The 11419-nt window shown below is 35.0% G+C and overlaps 1 long non-coding RNA gene across 1 annotated transcript; it reads right to left on the reverse strand.

Moving 5' to 3' along the window:
• Positions 1-204: 204 nt before the first annotated feature.
• On the reverse strand, positions 205-9476 carry LOC128554640 (uncharacterized). The gene is made up of 3 exons (XR_008369653.1): positions 5316-9476; positions 2364-2448; positions 205-1261 (listed from the first exon to the last, which is right to left on the reverse strand). It is a non-coding gene; the product is annotated as an uncharacterized LOC128554640 (long non-coding RNA).
• Positions 9477-11419: the final 1943 nt, after the last annotated feature.

Here is an 11419-nt window from a genome sequence, read left to right on the forward strand (position 1 = left end):
CTGTCAAAAGGACTGGGAGTTGTACATGACACTCTTTGTCTCATTGAGGCAAACATTTATACCAAATAAAAGAGATTGCAAAAAGTTACAATATAAATTATTTACAGTAACAACAACGTAAATTTAAAAAAAAAAATTAAAAAAAAAAATATATATATATATATATATATATATATATATATATATATATAAAATCTAAGTCCACACAAAAAACCGCACCACCAGAGATAGGTCAAAATACACCTGAAAATTGGATGTAACATGCATGTTGTACTACAGAAAAGTGGTCTTGATTTTTCCCTATGACCAGTAATAAAAAGTTACAAATGTAAGCTATTTATAGTAACAACAAAGGGAAGTAATTCTAGGATCTTATGCATGACCCTCCGTCGCATGATGATGAACAATTGTGCCAAGTTACATCAAAATCCCTCTATGCATCAAAAAGAAATGCTCCAGACAAAGTCATTCTTGTATCTGACTTTTGACCTCTAAATGTGGCCTTTATCTTAGACCTAGGGAACTGGTTCTTCCGCATGACACTCATTCTCATGGTGGTGAACATTTGTGCCAAGTTACATCAAAATCCCTCCATGCATGAAGAAGAAATACTCCGGACAAAGTTGTCATTATTGTATCCTTTGACCTCTAAGTGTGACCTTGACCTTAGACCTAGGGACCTGGTTCTTGCGCATCACACTCCATCTCATGATGTTGAACAATTGTGCCAAGTTACATCAAAATCCCTCCATGCATGAAGAAGAAATGCTCCAGACAGTCATTTTTGAATTTGACCTTTGACCTGTAAGTGTGACCTTGGCCTTTGAGATAGGAACCTGGGGTTTGTGCATGACACTCCGTCTCACTGAGGTTAACATTCATACCAAATTAAACAAGATTGCTCCATGCATGTTCAAGTTATGGTCTGGACAAACAAATCCGGAAGGACGCACGCACGCACATACACCGAACAGACATTTGGACAACTATGTCTTCGCTTCCGCAAGCGGGCTCGACAATAACAAACCAATGTGATAATACATTATCTCTTAAAGTAACAGAGCTTAGTCAATCACTGCTACTCTCAAAATAAATTTAGTTTCCAAGTAAATCCTGAATTCCTATCCTTAAAAGTTTTTTTTTATTCAAGTTCCCTTGTATTTCTGTCTTTTCATATTTTCTGGTGTTTCTTTCTTGCTTTTCAAGTATACTGGATTTGTTGACCTTCCATTTTGTAGCTGCCTGCTCTCAAGAAGTAAACCTGTAAAACACAAATAAAACATTGTAAATTGAGACCCCAACCAACTTTCATAAAGATCCCATGAAAAATGTGACCGCTAGAGTGGTCACAAGCAAAAGTTTACGGACGCACGCACGGACGACGGACGCAGCGCGATCACAAAAGCTCACTAAAAAATTAATATCTGAGAACCGCTTCCTCCGGTAATACTAAGCTGTAAACAAAATTAAACCATTTGTTGATGTGATTTTTGGGAAATGTTACCTTGCATTTTGGGATGCTGGGAAAAAATGCAATATTTTTAGATTGGGAAGTGGCCGAATATAGGCCTCTGTCGTATAAGGATGAAAAGCTCTGCCGGCTAAAAATTTCTGACAAGAAATCATTTTCAAAGTTTTTCTTTTCGGTGAGTTCTATATGGAATTAAATTCTTTGGGTAATTTTGAAAGAGGACCACCCCATGATCATTCTGTAAAGTTTGATGTAAATCTGCCCAAGGGTTCTGAGGATGTTTTACAAATTGTTGACACACGACGAACATCAACTCATGTTGCACCCTGTGACATGTGATCGAGCTAATAATTGTTTAAATTTGCATACATGTATTAATTTTTATGGTTTTGTCCAGAAATGTTTTTCATCAAGAAAATGAAATGGGAGTCTTTACTAAGGCCTAAAAAAATTCTTTGTTTCCGGTAACATGCTAAAAAAAAATAGGGTAGGTAGGTCGGACTTTTTGGAAATTATTTTTGTGTCAAAAAATAGATACAAATAGGGGTGTTATGCCTCTAGAGCATTAGTAGGTTGATTTATAACATCACTGTCCATGTTTAAAGCATAAAAAGTGCAGTTTTGCAACTTTTTGTCAAAAAAAAAATGTTCTCAAAGGCCATAAAACATTTAGGATCTGGCCAAAAATTTATGGTAGGTCAGGATACAGGAAACAGACAAATTTTTTTACGCCTAATGTTCCTTGGTATTTGATTCTGTGCACTGACTCAATCGCAAAAATCTGTCCACACAAATACTAATTTGTATACAGTAATTATCATGCTTTTTGAATGATTGAAACTGCTGCCTACAGCTGCAACTATATAATAAAGAAACAGAAAAATAGAAATACCTTATGAGCTGCAAGCAAGTGGTTTCAGTCTGTCAACAAGCACTTGGAGCAGTACAACAATACTCTGTATAATAGACCAAGATGCCTGAAAATAGTGAAAAAGTGAGCAAATTAAGAAAACATGGACAACCAGCAGTTTTGAAATTTCAAAGGTCTAAGGGCTAACATCTTTTTTGCAGTTTTTCAATTTTCATGCCAATAAAATGACCCCAATTATATTATTGGCATGGCGGGAGAAATTTGTGAAATAAAACTTTTTTAATGAAAATAAAACAGTAGCAAATTTTGTCAAAATGTACAATGAAACAAAGTAAATGCGGTTAAAAATTTCAGTTTTGAAAAAGAAAAGTCACTGTATGAGTATAGGTTTGTTTACACGACTGACCAGCCAGAACAGCAAAACATTACTTTAACCCAGTGAATTCCAGGTACCTTTTTGACTTGGTGGTCTATGACCTTCACTTTGCTCGATATCATTAAAAGGCAAAAACAGACTTGTAAAGCAGCTAGAAGAATCTGTTCTGCCTTCCTCAGTTTAGTATGAACACAGGAGCCGACAAAATGCTACAATTGTTTATTGGTATGTGATGGTCATGATTCATAAATGTATAAATATAACTTTAAACATATTTGAGTATGTGTGCAGTGTACAAAATTCAGATTTCAACTAACCCATTCTGGCAACCAGATAGAAAATTTTCCAAGCCTGACACCAAATTATTATTTCACATGCCTGAACTTAAAGCTGAATTTTGAACCATAAAACAACTGGTCTAGCTCATACCCTCAAAATACTTCATCATATTGTTTGGGACATGATCGACTGGGGATTCCTAGAAGAACAGGAATTGAATGCATCGGAACAACAAGTAATTTGAGCGGCTTCAGTTTGCATTTGCAGAGCTCAAATGTAACTTTTTTGACCAACGTACTGCAAATTTTAGCACGTAGCTTTTTTTTCTTGTTGCTAAATCTGAAATCTACTTGCAAATTTAGACTTTCAATTAAAAATGTTAGAATATCCTAAAAAATCATGCTAGAACATCAATATTGTTTGCACGGTTTTCCTTGGCATACAATTTTGTGCGTTATCACTCAAAGTGACCCTCAAAGTAATTCGGAACGCATCATTGATGGCGTAATTAACTACTGGCTGAAACTACGGCAAGGCAAATTTTCGTACTTAATATTATAAATACCGATTCAACTGTATACATGTAAGAATTAATAAGATAGCCTGCGTTCTAGATTTAATTATAATCAGTAATCCATTCAACAAAAAATGGCTAACCAAAAAAGATGTTGTGTTTTCTGTTATCCTCAAATGAAAGCGAATCTACAAACATTAACCAAAACCGCAACAATTTTGACTATTATTTGTATTTGCAAAAAAAATTGTGAGAAATTTTTATCTTAACTCGCATTCCGTGAAACTGACTTGCATTTAGCGAGTCCAAAATTTGAGCCCTGTGATTTGTGAAAGTAATTACATCTTCTGCATGATTATGGTTCTGACTAACTCTTAAACTCTTGCATTTATGGAACAGTTTGAATTCAATTCCTTCATAATTCTGACCAACTAATCGAGCATGCTTCAGATCTCCAGATAAGGGCTGTATTTTTGTAATTACGAATTTGTTAGGGATCAGATATGACTTAATCTTAAAATGTGGCCATATCAATACGGATTTATTTTAAAATGTGGTTGTATCAGTACAACATGTAAACAGTATTACATATTCCAAAGAAAGATCGAGCTGAATTGCATGTCTGCGCCAAGTTGCGCTTATCAACGCTATCCCGACTGTTGACAATTTGCACGGTGTCAAATGAGTGTGGTTTATACGAAACAAACGCCAATAGCATAATGAAATGATTAATGTAATGCATTAACACATAATTTTTTGGACCTCAAAAATTATGCGTCATAAAAATCTGAAAAGGGGAAATAATTCTACCAAAACTGAAGGCAACAAGTTATTTTTTATTTTAATTTGTGTCATATGAACCAAGTTTTGAAAGAAATATCTTTACTATTTTTCAAAAAAATGTTAGTTTTTATGTCGAAAGCCAGATCGGGCAATGTTACCAGCCTGTTTAAAATCTATATTTTTTTCTATAAGCCAATCCGATTCCCTATATTTAGGCTGAGCACAGCTTATTGGCAGAATCATAAGCTCAACTTGCACGGTGTCAAATGAGTGTGGAATATACGAAACAAACGCAAATAGCATAATGTAATGCATTAACACATAATTTTTTGGACTTCAAAAATTATGCGTCATAAAAATCTGAAAAGGGGAAATAATTCTACCAAAACTGAAGGCAACCGAGTTATTTTTATTTTAATTTGTGTCATATGAACCAAGTTTGAAAGAAATATATTTACTAATTTTCAAAAAATGTTAGTTTTTATGTCGAAAGCCCGATCGGGCAATGTTACCAGCCTGTTTAAAATCTATATATTTTTCTATAAGATGATCCGATTCCCTTTATTTAGGCTGAGCACAGCTTATCGGCAGAATCATAAGCTCAACTTGCACGGTGTCAAATGAGTGTGGAAGATACGAAACAAACGCAAATAGTATAATGTAATGCATTAACCATGTTAACACATAATTTTTTTGGAATTCAAAAATTATGCGTCATAAAAATCTGAAAAGGGGAAATAATTCTACCAAAACTGAAGGCAACCAAGTTATTTTTATTAATTTGTGTCATATGAACCAAGTTTGAAAGAAATATCTTTACTATTTTTCAAAAAATGTTAGTTTTTATGTCGAAAGCCCGATCGGGCAATGTTACCAGCCTGTTTAAAATCTATATTTTTTTCTATAAGCCGACCCGATTCCCTATATTTCTAAGGCTGAGCAATAAGGAATTTCTATGCTTTTTATGGGTGGGGTGTTTGTTTACATTATTATTATACAATATGGAAAGTTAGTTACTCACGTTTCTAAAAATGTCAACAGGTCTAACCATGCACATGCTGTACTGGAGTGCCGTCCATATTCTATATAAAAGTAAAATAATTCCATTTGTCAGTCATGCCTGCAAGTAAAATCACGGATTTCTTAATTTTAAAAATTCAATACTGTAATGCTTAGTGAGTAACAGAGAAGTTCAAAGAAACTAAAGTACCGGAAAGGAATTAAAATACGATCTGAAAAGCGACACAAAGGTGAATCTATTCTCTCATTCCCCGAGCTGTTGGAGAATGTTTTTGTTTTCTCAAATTTTCAAAATGTCGGCGCCAGTGAAACTGTATCCACTCTCACTCTAAATATAGAAATATTCAAAATGTCGCCGTTTAAAAATGCTACTCAGTATTGAATAAAGCATGTTTGTATCACAAATTATATCAGTGTAGTCACGTTACCGGCTGATTAGCTTCTGACGCAACAAAATTAACAGCTTACTTTGAATATTCTTTCGGGTCGCAGACATTTTATTTTGCGGATATTGCGTTTCGCCTACTGATCTGACGGACGCTTATTAACATTAACGAAGACCGTGATATCCCGAATTTCATCGGGGTCGTCGCACGCCCATGGTCTAAACCGGAACTCCATATTTTTTTATTTGGATAGTATGTGTTGTTTGGATACCCTCGTATGTTACCGTAGTGGGATTCGATCCCGATTTTCGGTAGGATCGATTCCCTATAAGAAGTATTATTTTATTTCAATATTGAAATTGGTGGGAACATATAAGAAAAAATGTAAGAAATCATCATAATTCAGAAATATTATTGACGAAAATACACCAGAATACTTTTGGTCCATATTACGCATGAGCTAATATAAACTATTTTACACACTGAACCGGTGTGACCTTGACCTACGCACTAGGGATCTAGGTTTTGCACATGACACATCACCTTATTATGGGGAAAACTTGTATCAAGTTATAATGTAATCCCTTATTTTATGATTGAGTTATGGACCAAAAAAGAAAAGAAATCTTCAAAAATACCTTCGACCTCTGTCAGTGACCTTGACCTCTGAGTTAGGTATCTACTTGTTGCGCATGACACATCTTCTTATATCTTTAAATACCTTCAAAACTTCTTGAGTTACAGACAGGAAATAAAGCCCTTTGGGCCTTCGACTTTCAAGTGTGGCATTCGCCTCTCAGCTAAGGGTTCTTTAAGCTAAGGTTCTGGATGTTGCGTATGAAACATCGTCTTTTCATTGGGAACATTTATGCCAAGTAATATTGTAATCCCCTGATGAATGACACAGACACGAAATAGACCCTGTTCATGCCATGTTATCATTTGACCTTGACCTTTGACCTAGAGATCATATACTGTCCATGACAAATCTATTGTTATAGGATACATTCATGTCAATTAATATTAAAATCAATTCATTGATGGAAGAGTTAAGGACCCGACAGGAAGAAAAGCCCTGTTGACCTTTGACTTCCATTTTTGACCTTGAACTTTGAGCTAGAGGTCCGGAATTTGAGCATAACACGTTGTCTTATCATAGAATACAATTGTACCTAGAAATATAAAAAAAAACCCTCGATGAATGAATCGACCAGACACGAGACAGATCCTATTCATGTCATGCCAACATTTGCCTGCCAAGTATGACCTTGACCTTTAAATTTCTCTGGTCTGAAAGTTGTGCATGGCACATTGTCTTACTACGGGGTACATTTAAAATACCTTCATAGATGGCAGAGTTATTGACCGGTTAAGAAAACAAGCCCTGTTGACCTTTGACCTCCAATTGTGACCTTGACCTTTAAACTAAGGGTACGGATTTTGCGCATGACACGTGCCAAATAATATTAAAATCCTTGATGAATGAAAGAGATATGGACCGGTCACGAAATTGCGGATGAACGGAATGACAGAATGACTGAGAAGCGCATTCTTATAGCCCGCGAAACTAGGTTTCAACCAGTAGGCGACTAATAACATAATGATTTGTTCGCACCAAAAGAAAATATAAATATCATAAAAGTGTAACATATAGCAATGAATTTAACAGAAGAGAAATAATAGGAAACCTATATATTTAGTTAATAGCTACACGTATGAAGTAAAGCGGGGGCACAAAAATAAACTAAATGGAATTTTCAACAGCTGTTTGATATTGCAGCAATATTATTCATATTACTCAGGTACATTTTCTTAATATTCGTACATTCAGAGTAACATTTTCCTTAATATCATATTTTAAAATTCAACAATATTGAGCCCCGTTACGATATGATTTGGGGACCAGGGAGTCCATTCAGTATCTATGTAATAGAATTTCCCTTAAGCTGGTGCTAAGGGGCGTGAGAGCACTTTCCATAACCTCTCATGAACAGACTCAGTCAAATAGAGTCTGCTATTTATTTGCTTCAAGTTGGCTGAATTCTATGTTTTTACAGATTTTATTAACTATCGCAAAAGAAATTTTTAAGTGCCGTGTGGCGGTCGTAAAAAGTCTCCCCTTACTTTAATTTATTATATTTTCTGGTCCTTTGGGATCATGGTGTCTATTGAGTATCTATGTAATAGAGTTTCGCTTAAGCCGGCGAGAGGAGTGTTGCACTTTCCATTACCTCTGAGAACAGACTCAATCAAACCGAGTCCGCTATCAGTTTACTTGTTTACATTCTATCTTTCCAAATTTTATTAACTACCGATCTTTAAGTCCAGTGCGGCGGTCGCAGAAAGTCTCCCCTAACTGGATTCAGTGTTGATATATTTTCTGTTCATTTGAGGCCATGGAGTCCATTCAATATCTATGTAATAGAATTCCGCTAAGACCGGTGATAGGGGACGTGAGAGTTGTTGCACTTTCCATTACCTTTAAGGAACATACTCATTCAAACCGATGCTATTATTTTCTTGGTTGAAATGTATGCTTTATAGGTTTATTTATACAGTATTTTTGGGGATTTAAAACTTACTTTCCACCCCAAATGCCTGTATTAATCTGAATGTAAACACTTTCTGTAGAATGAAGTTATCCCGGTTCCTTTTATATTTAAATGTTTTATCATTTACAAACGATGATATTATGAAGCCATTTGAATCTTTTAGAGTAACATTTGCGCACAATGACTTATAATTATGTCGATGCGTCGTTAATCTCTACAAAATAAACGAACCTGCGCACATTCAAGCATTTTCTTAAAATGAGAAATCAAATTCAAACATTTTTTGATTTACACACATGTTAACATGAAACGATTTTTATGCAGTTTTCAGGAAATCTACTGATTTTAAATCATTCGTTCTAAAACAGTAATCAGAAATAGGGTAAATGTAAGGTACGTAATCCGTCTCTATGCTTCCGCGTTTGTTATAACATCAAATTTTTTGTCAAGTACCTTGGTGTTTTATTCATCCCAAAATTTGTTTAATATCTGATGCTGTTTAATTGATGGGCAATATTTTGAATGTGCTGATATTGGACCTGAATAATGATATAAACCTCTTTTAGTGAAAACGTAAAATATTGTGACAATTGGAAAATAAAGTAGAAATTTTCGTCATTATGAATTTACTTATGGGTTTTTACATGAAGAACACATATTGACAAAAAATAAAATAATGATGTATATGTGTGTGTTTGAGTGTGTGCGTGTGCGTGCTAGTGTGCGTGTGTGTGTGTGTGTGTGTGCGCGCGCGCGCGCGCGCGTCATAAGTTTCGACAGTGTATGAGAGTCACAGAGAACATTTTGAGTCATCCGGTGTTGCGGAAACAAAATTGCATATCCCCTACTTTACGATGATTCAAACCTGATTTGTATGTACAAATTGAGTCATTTCTACCTTAAAGTACGCTATTTTAGATTTGTTATCACCTAAATTGAAATTTCAACCATATAATTATACTTCCTGTTTGGTTGTTGTAATGCGTAATACTGAGATTTATATCATATTTTATACAGCCAGTCGTCTAACTGTAACATAAACTTTAAATAATCCGTTTGGTTTCAACATAACAGGTAATTTTACATAAGTGTACCTTTAGCACGTATGGCCGATGTCCAAAATTGATAGAATACAAGCGAATTCGATGAACTGGTATTCCCCACCGAAAGGGTTTGTGTTGAGAAATGGCAAAAAAAATATATATGGCAAAAAGTTAAGGATGTTACTAGGAAGCAAATAATTTCATTAGTCAAAATCAATTTAACAGAAAACAAATGTTTAATTAAATTAAGGGTACATAATAAATGTATGATACTTGATCCTGACTAAAGAATTTATTTTGAATTGAATGTGCTTACTGTAATGAGCTTAGCTTTTAAAATTAAATGCAGTTAATTGAAATGCGAGCTTGAAGTTTAAACTGGAACGAAATATTGTCTTTGAGTGGTTTGGCACCAAGTGTTGCTGTTTAACATGTACAGTTGAACTTAACAGAACAAATGTCCTTAAGAGAACACAATCAAGTAAGATATCTTGAACATGGTGGGGGCAAGGTTGGTGCATGTTGAAGGTTTGAGTGGGTAAAACTGATGAGGAAACAAAACTTCACATGTTGATTATAAATATTAATGAAAAAATGGGTGAAGTGCTGGGAGGGCAGAAGATGCATGATCGGTGGGCATGACTGGGTGGAGGAGCGACGTGGAAGAATGGTACAACCTGCATGTTGATAAATATTCATGGAAGGTTTGAAAGAAATTTGAAATAAGGAATGAATTTTTTGGAGGCGGGTAGGGGGATTGGGAGGGGGAGGGGGTGTGACCAAGGTAAGGGGGTGACCAGGTGTGGGTGCACAATTTCACATCTTTATAATAAATGTTCATGGAAAAGAATAAAAGAAATTCAATGAAATTCTACCAAATGGTAAGTTTGTTATGAACAAATATGTGGATTTTTATACAATTAAGGGGCAATAACTCTGAAGTTACCAAAGAAATCCAAACGACATTGTGTGTGCACAACCACATTATGCTGCTCGCAACTCTGTTAAAGTTTAATAGTTCAAGGGAAAATATATCGAAAGTTATGATGCAGAAATTGCCATATTTATGGTACCCTATATAGAAACTTCTAAGGGCCATAATTCTAGTGTTACTTGGGCAATGTGACTGAAACTTGACGGGCCCTATAACCTCATAGTGATGGACATGTATATTAAGTTTGTTTGAAAAAATCTAAAATAAGGAATGATTTTTTTGGTTGGGGGTCGGGAGGGGGAGGGTTGTTACCAAGGTAAGGGGGTGACCATGTTTTGGTACACAGCTTCACATGTTTACAAAAAATGTTCATGGAAAAAATGAAAGAAACTTAATGAAATTCTACCTAATGGTAAGTTTGTTATGTACAAATATATGGATTTTTATACAATTAAATGGCAATAACTCTGAAGTTACAAAATAAATCCAAATGAAATTGTGTGTACACAACCACATTATGGTGATCTAACTTCTCTTTAAGTTTCATAGTTCTAGATCAAATCTATCAAACGTTATGATACAGAAATTGCTTTATTTACAGTTCCCTATGTGGTTAACATTAGAAACTTCTGAGGGCCATAACTCTAGTATTACTAGGGCAATCGGACTAAAACTTGAGAGGCCGCATAAATTCATAGTGATGAACATGTGTATGAAGTTTTATATAAATATTCCCAACCAATTTCTAGATTGGACGCACGGACGGACGGACGCACGGACGGACAATGCCAAAACTATATCCCTCCGACTTTCGTCGCGGGATAATAAAGACATACAATACATTGCTATATGTTGTAAGCATTTAAAAATAACACGCCAATGGACGAAATGATTTTCCTGTACAATGAATCCACGAGACATTACAGTGCAGCATACAAACACGCCTATTGACCAATGTACCTGGAAACATAAATATAAAATAACTAGAATATAATAGATATGCTTGCTTGCATCCGAATCATTGTACTATATGTACTTCAAAGCTAAAACAAGATTATGTAAAAGAACACTTTTTAGTCGGGAAAATATAATATCGCCCTACTAAGTACAAACCTGGAAGCGATCTTTAGGTATATTTTCTTTATTGTCAAGCTGAAAAAAGTACAGCCACGTTTCATCACCTACATCAA

Source organism: Mercenaria mercenaria, unplaced genomic scaffold, assembly GCF_021730395.1.
Source record: "Mercenaria mercenaria strain notata unplaced genomic scaffold, MADL_Memer_1 contig_587, whole genome shotgun sequence".
Classification (NCBI taxonomy): Eukaryota; Metazoa; Mollusca; class Bivalvia; order Venerida; family Veneridae; genus Mercenaria; species Mercenaria mercenaria.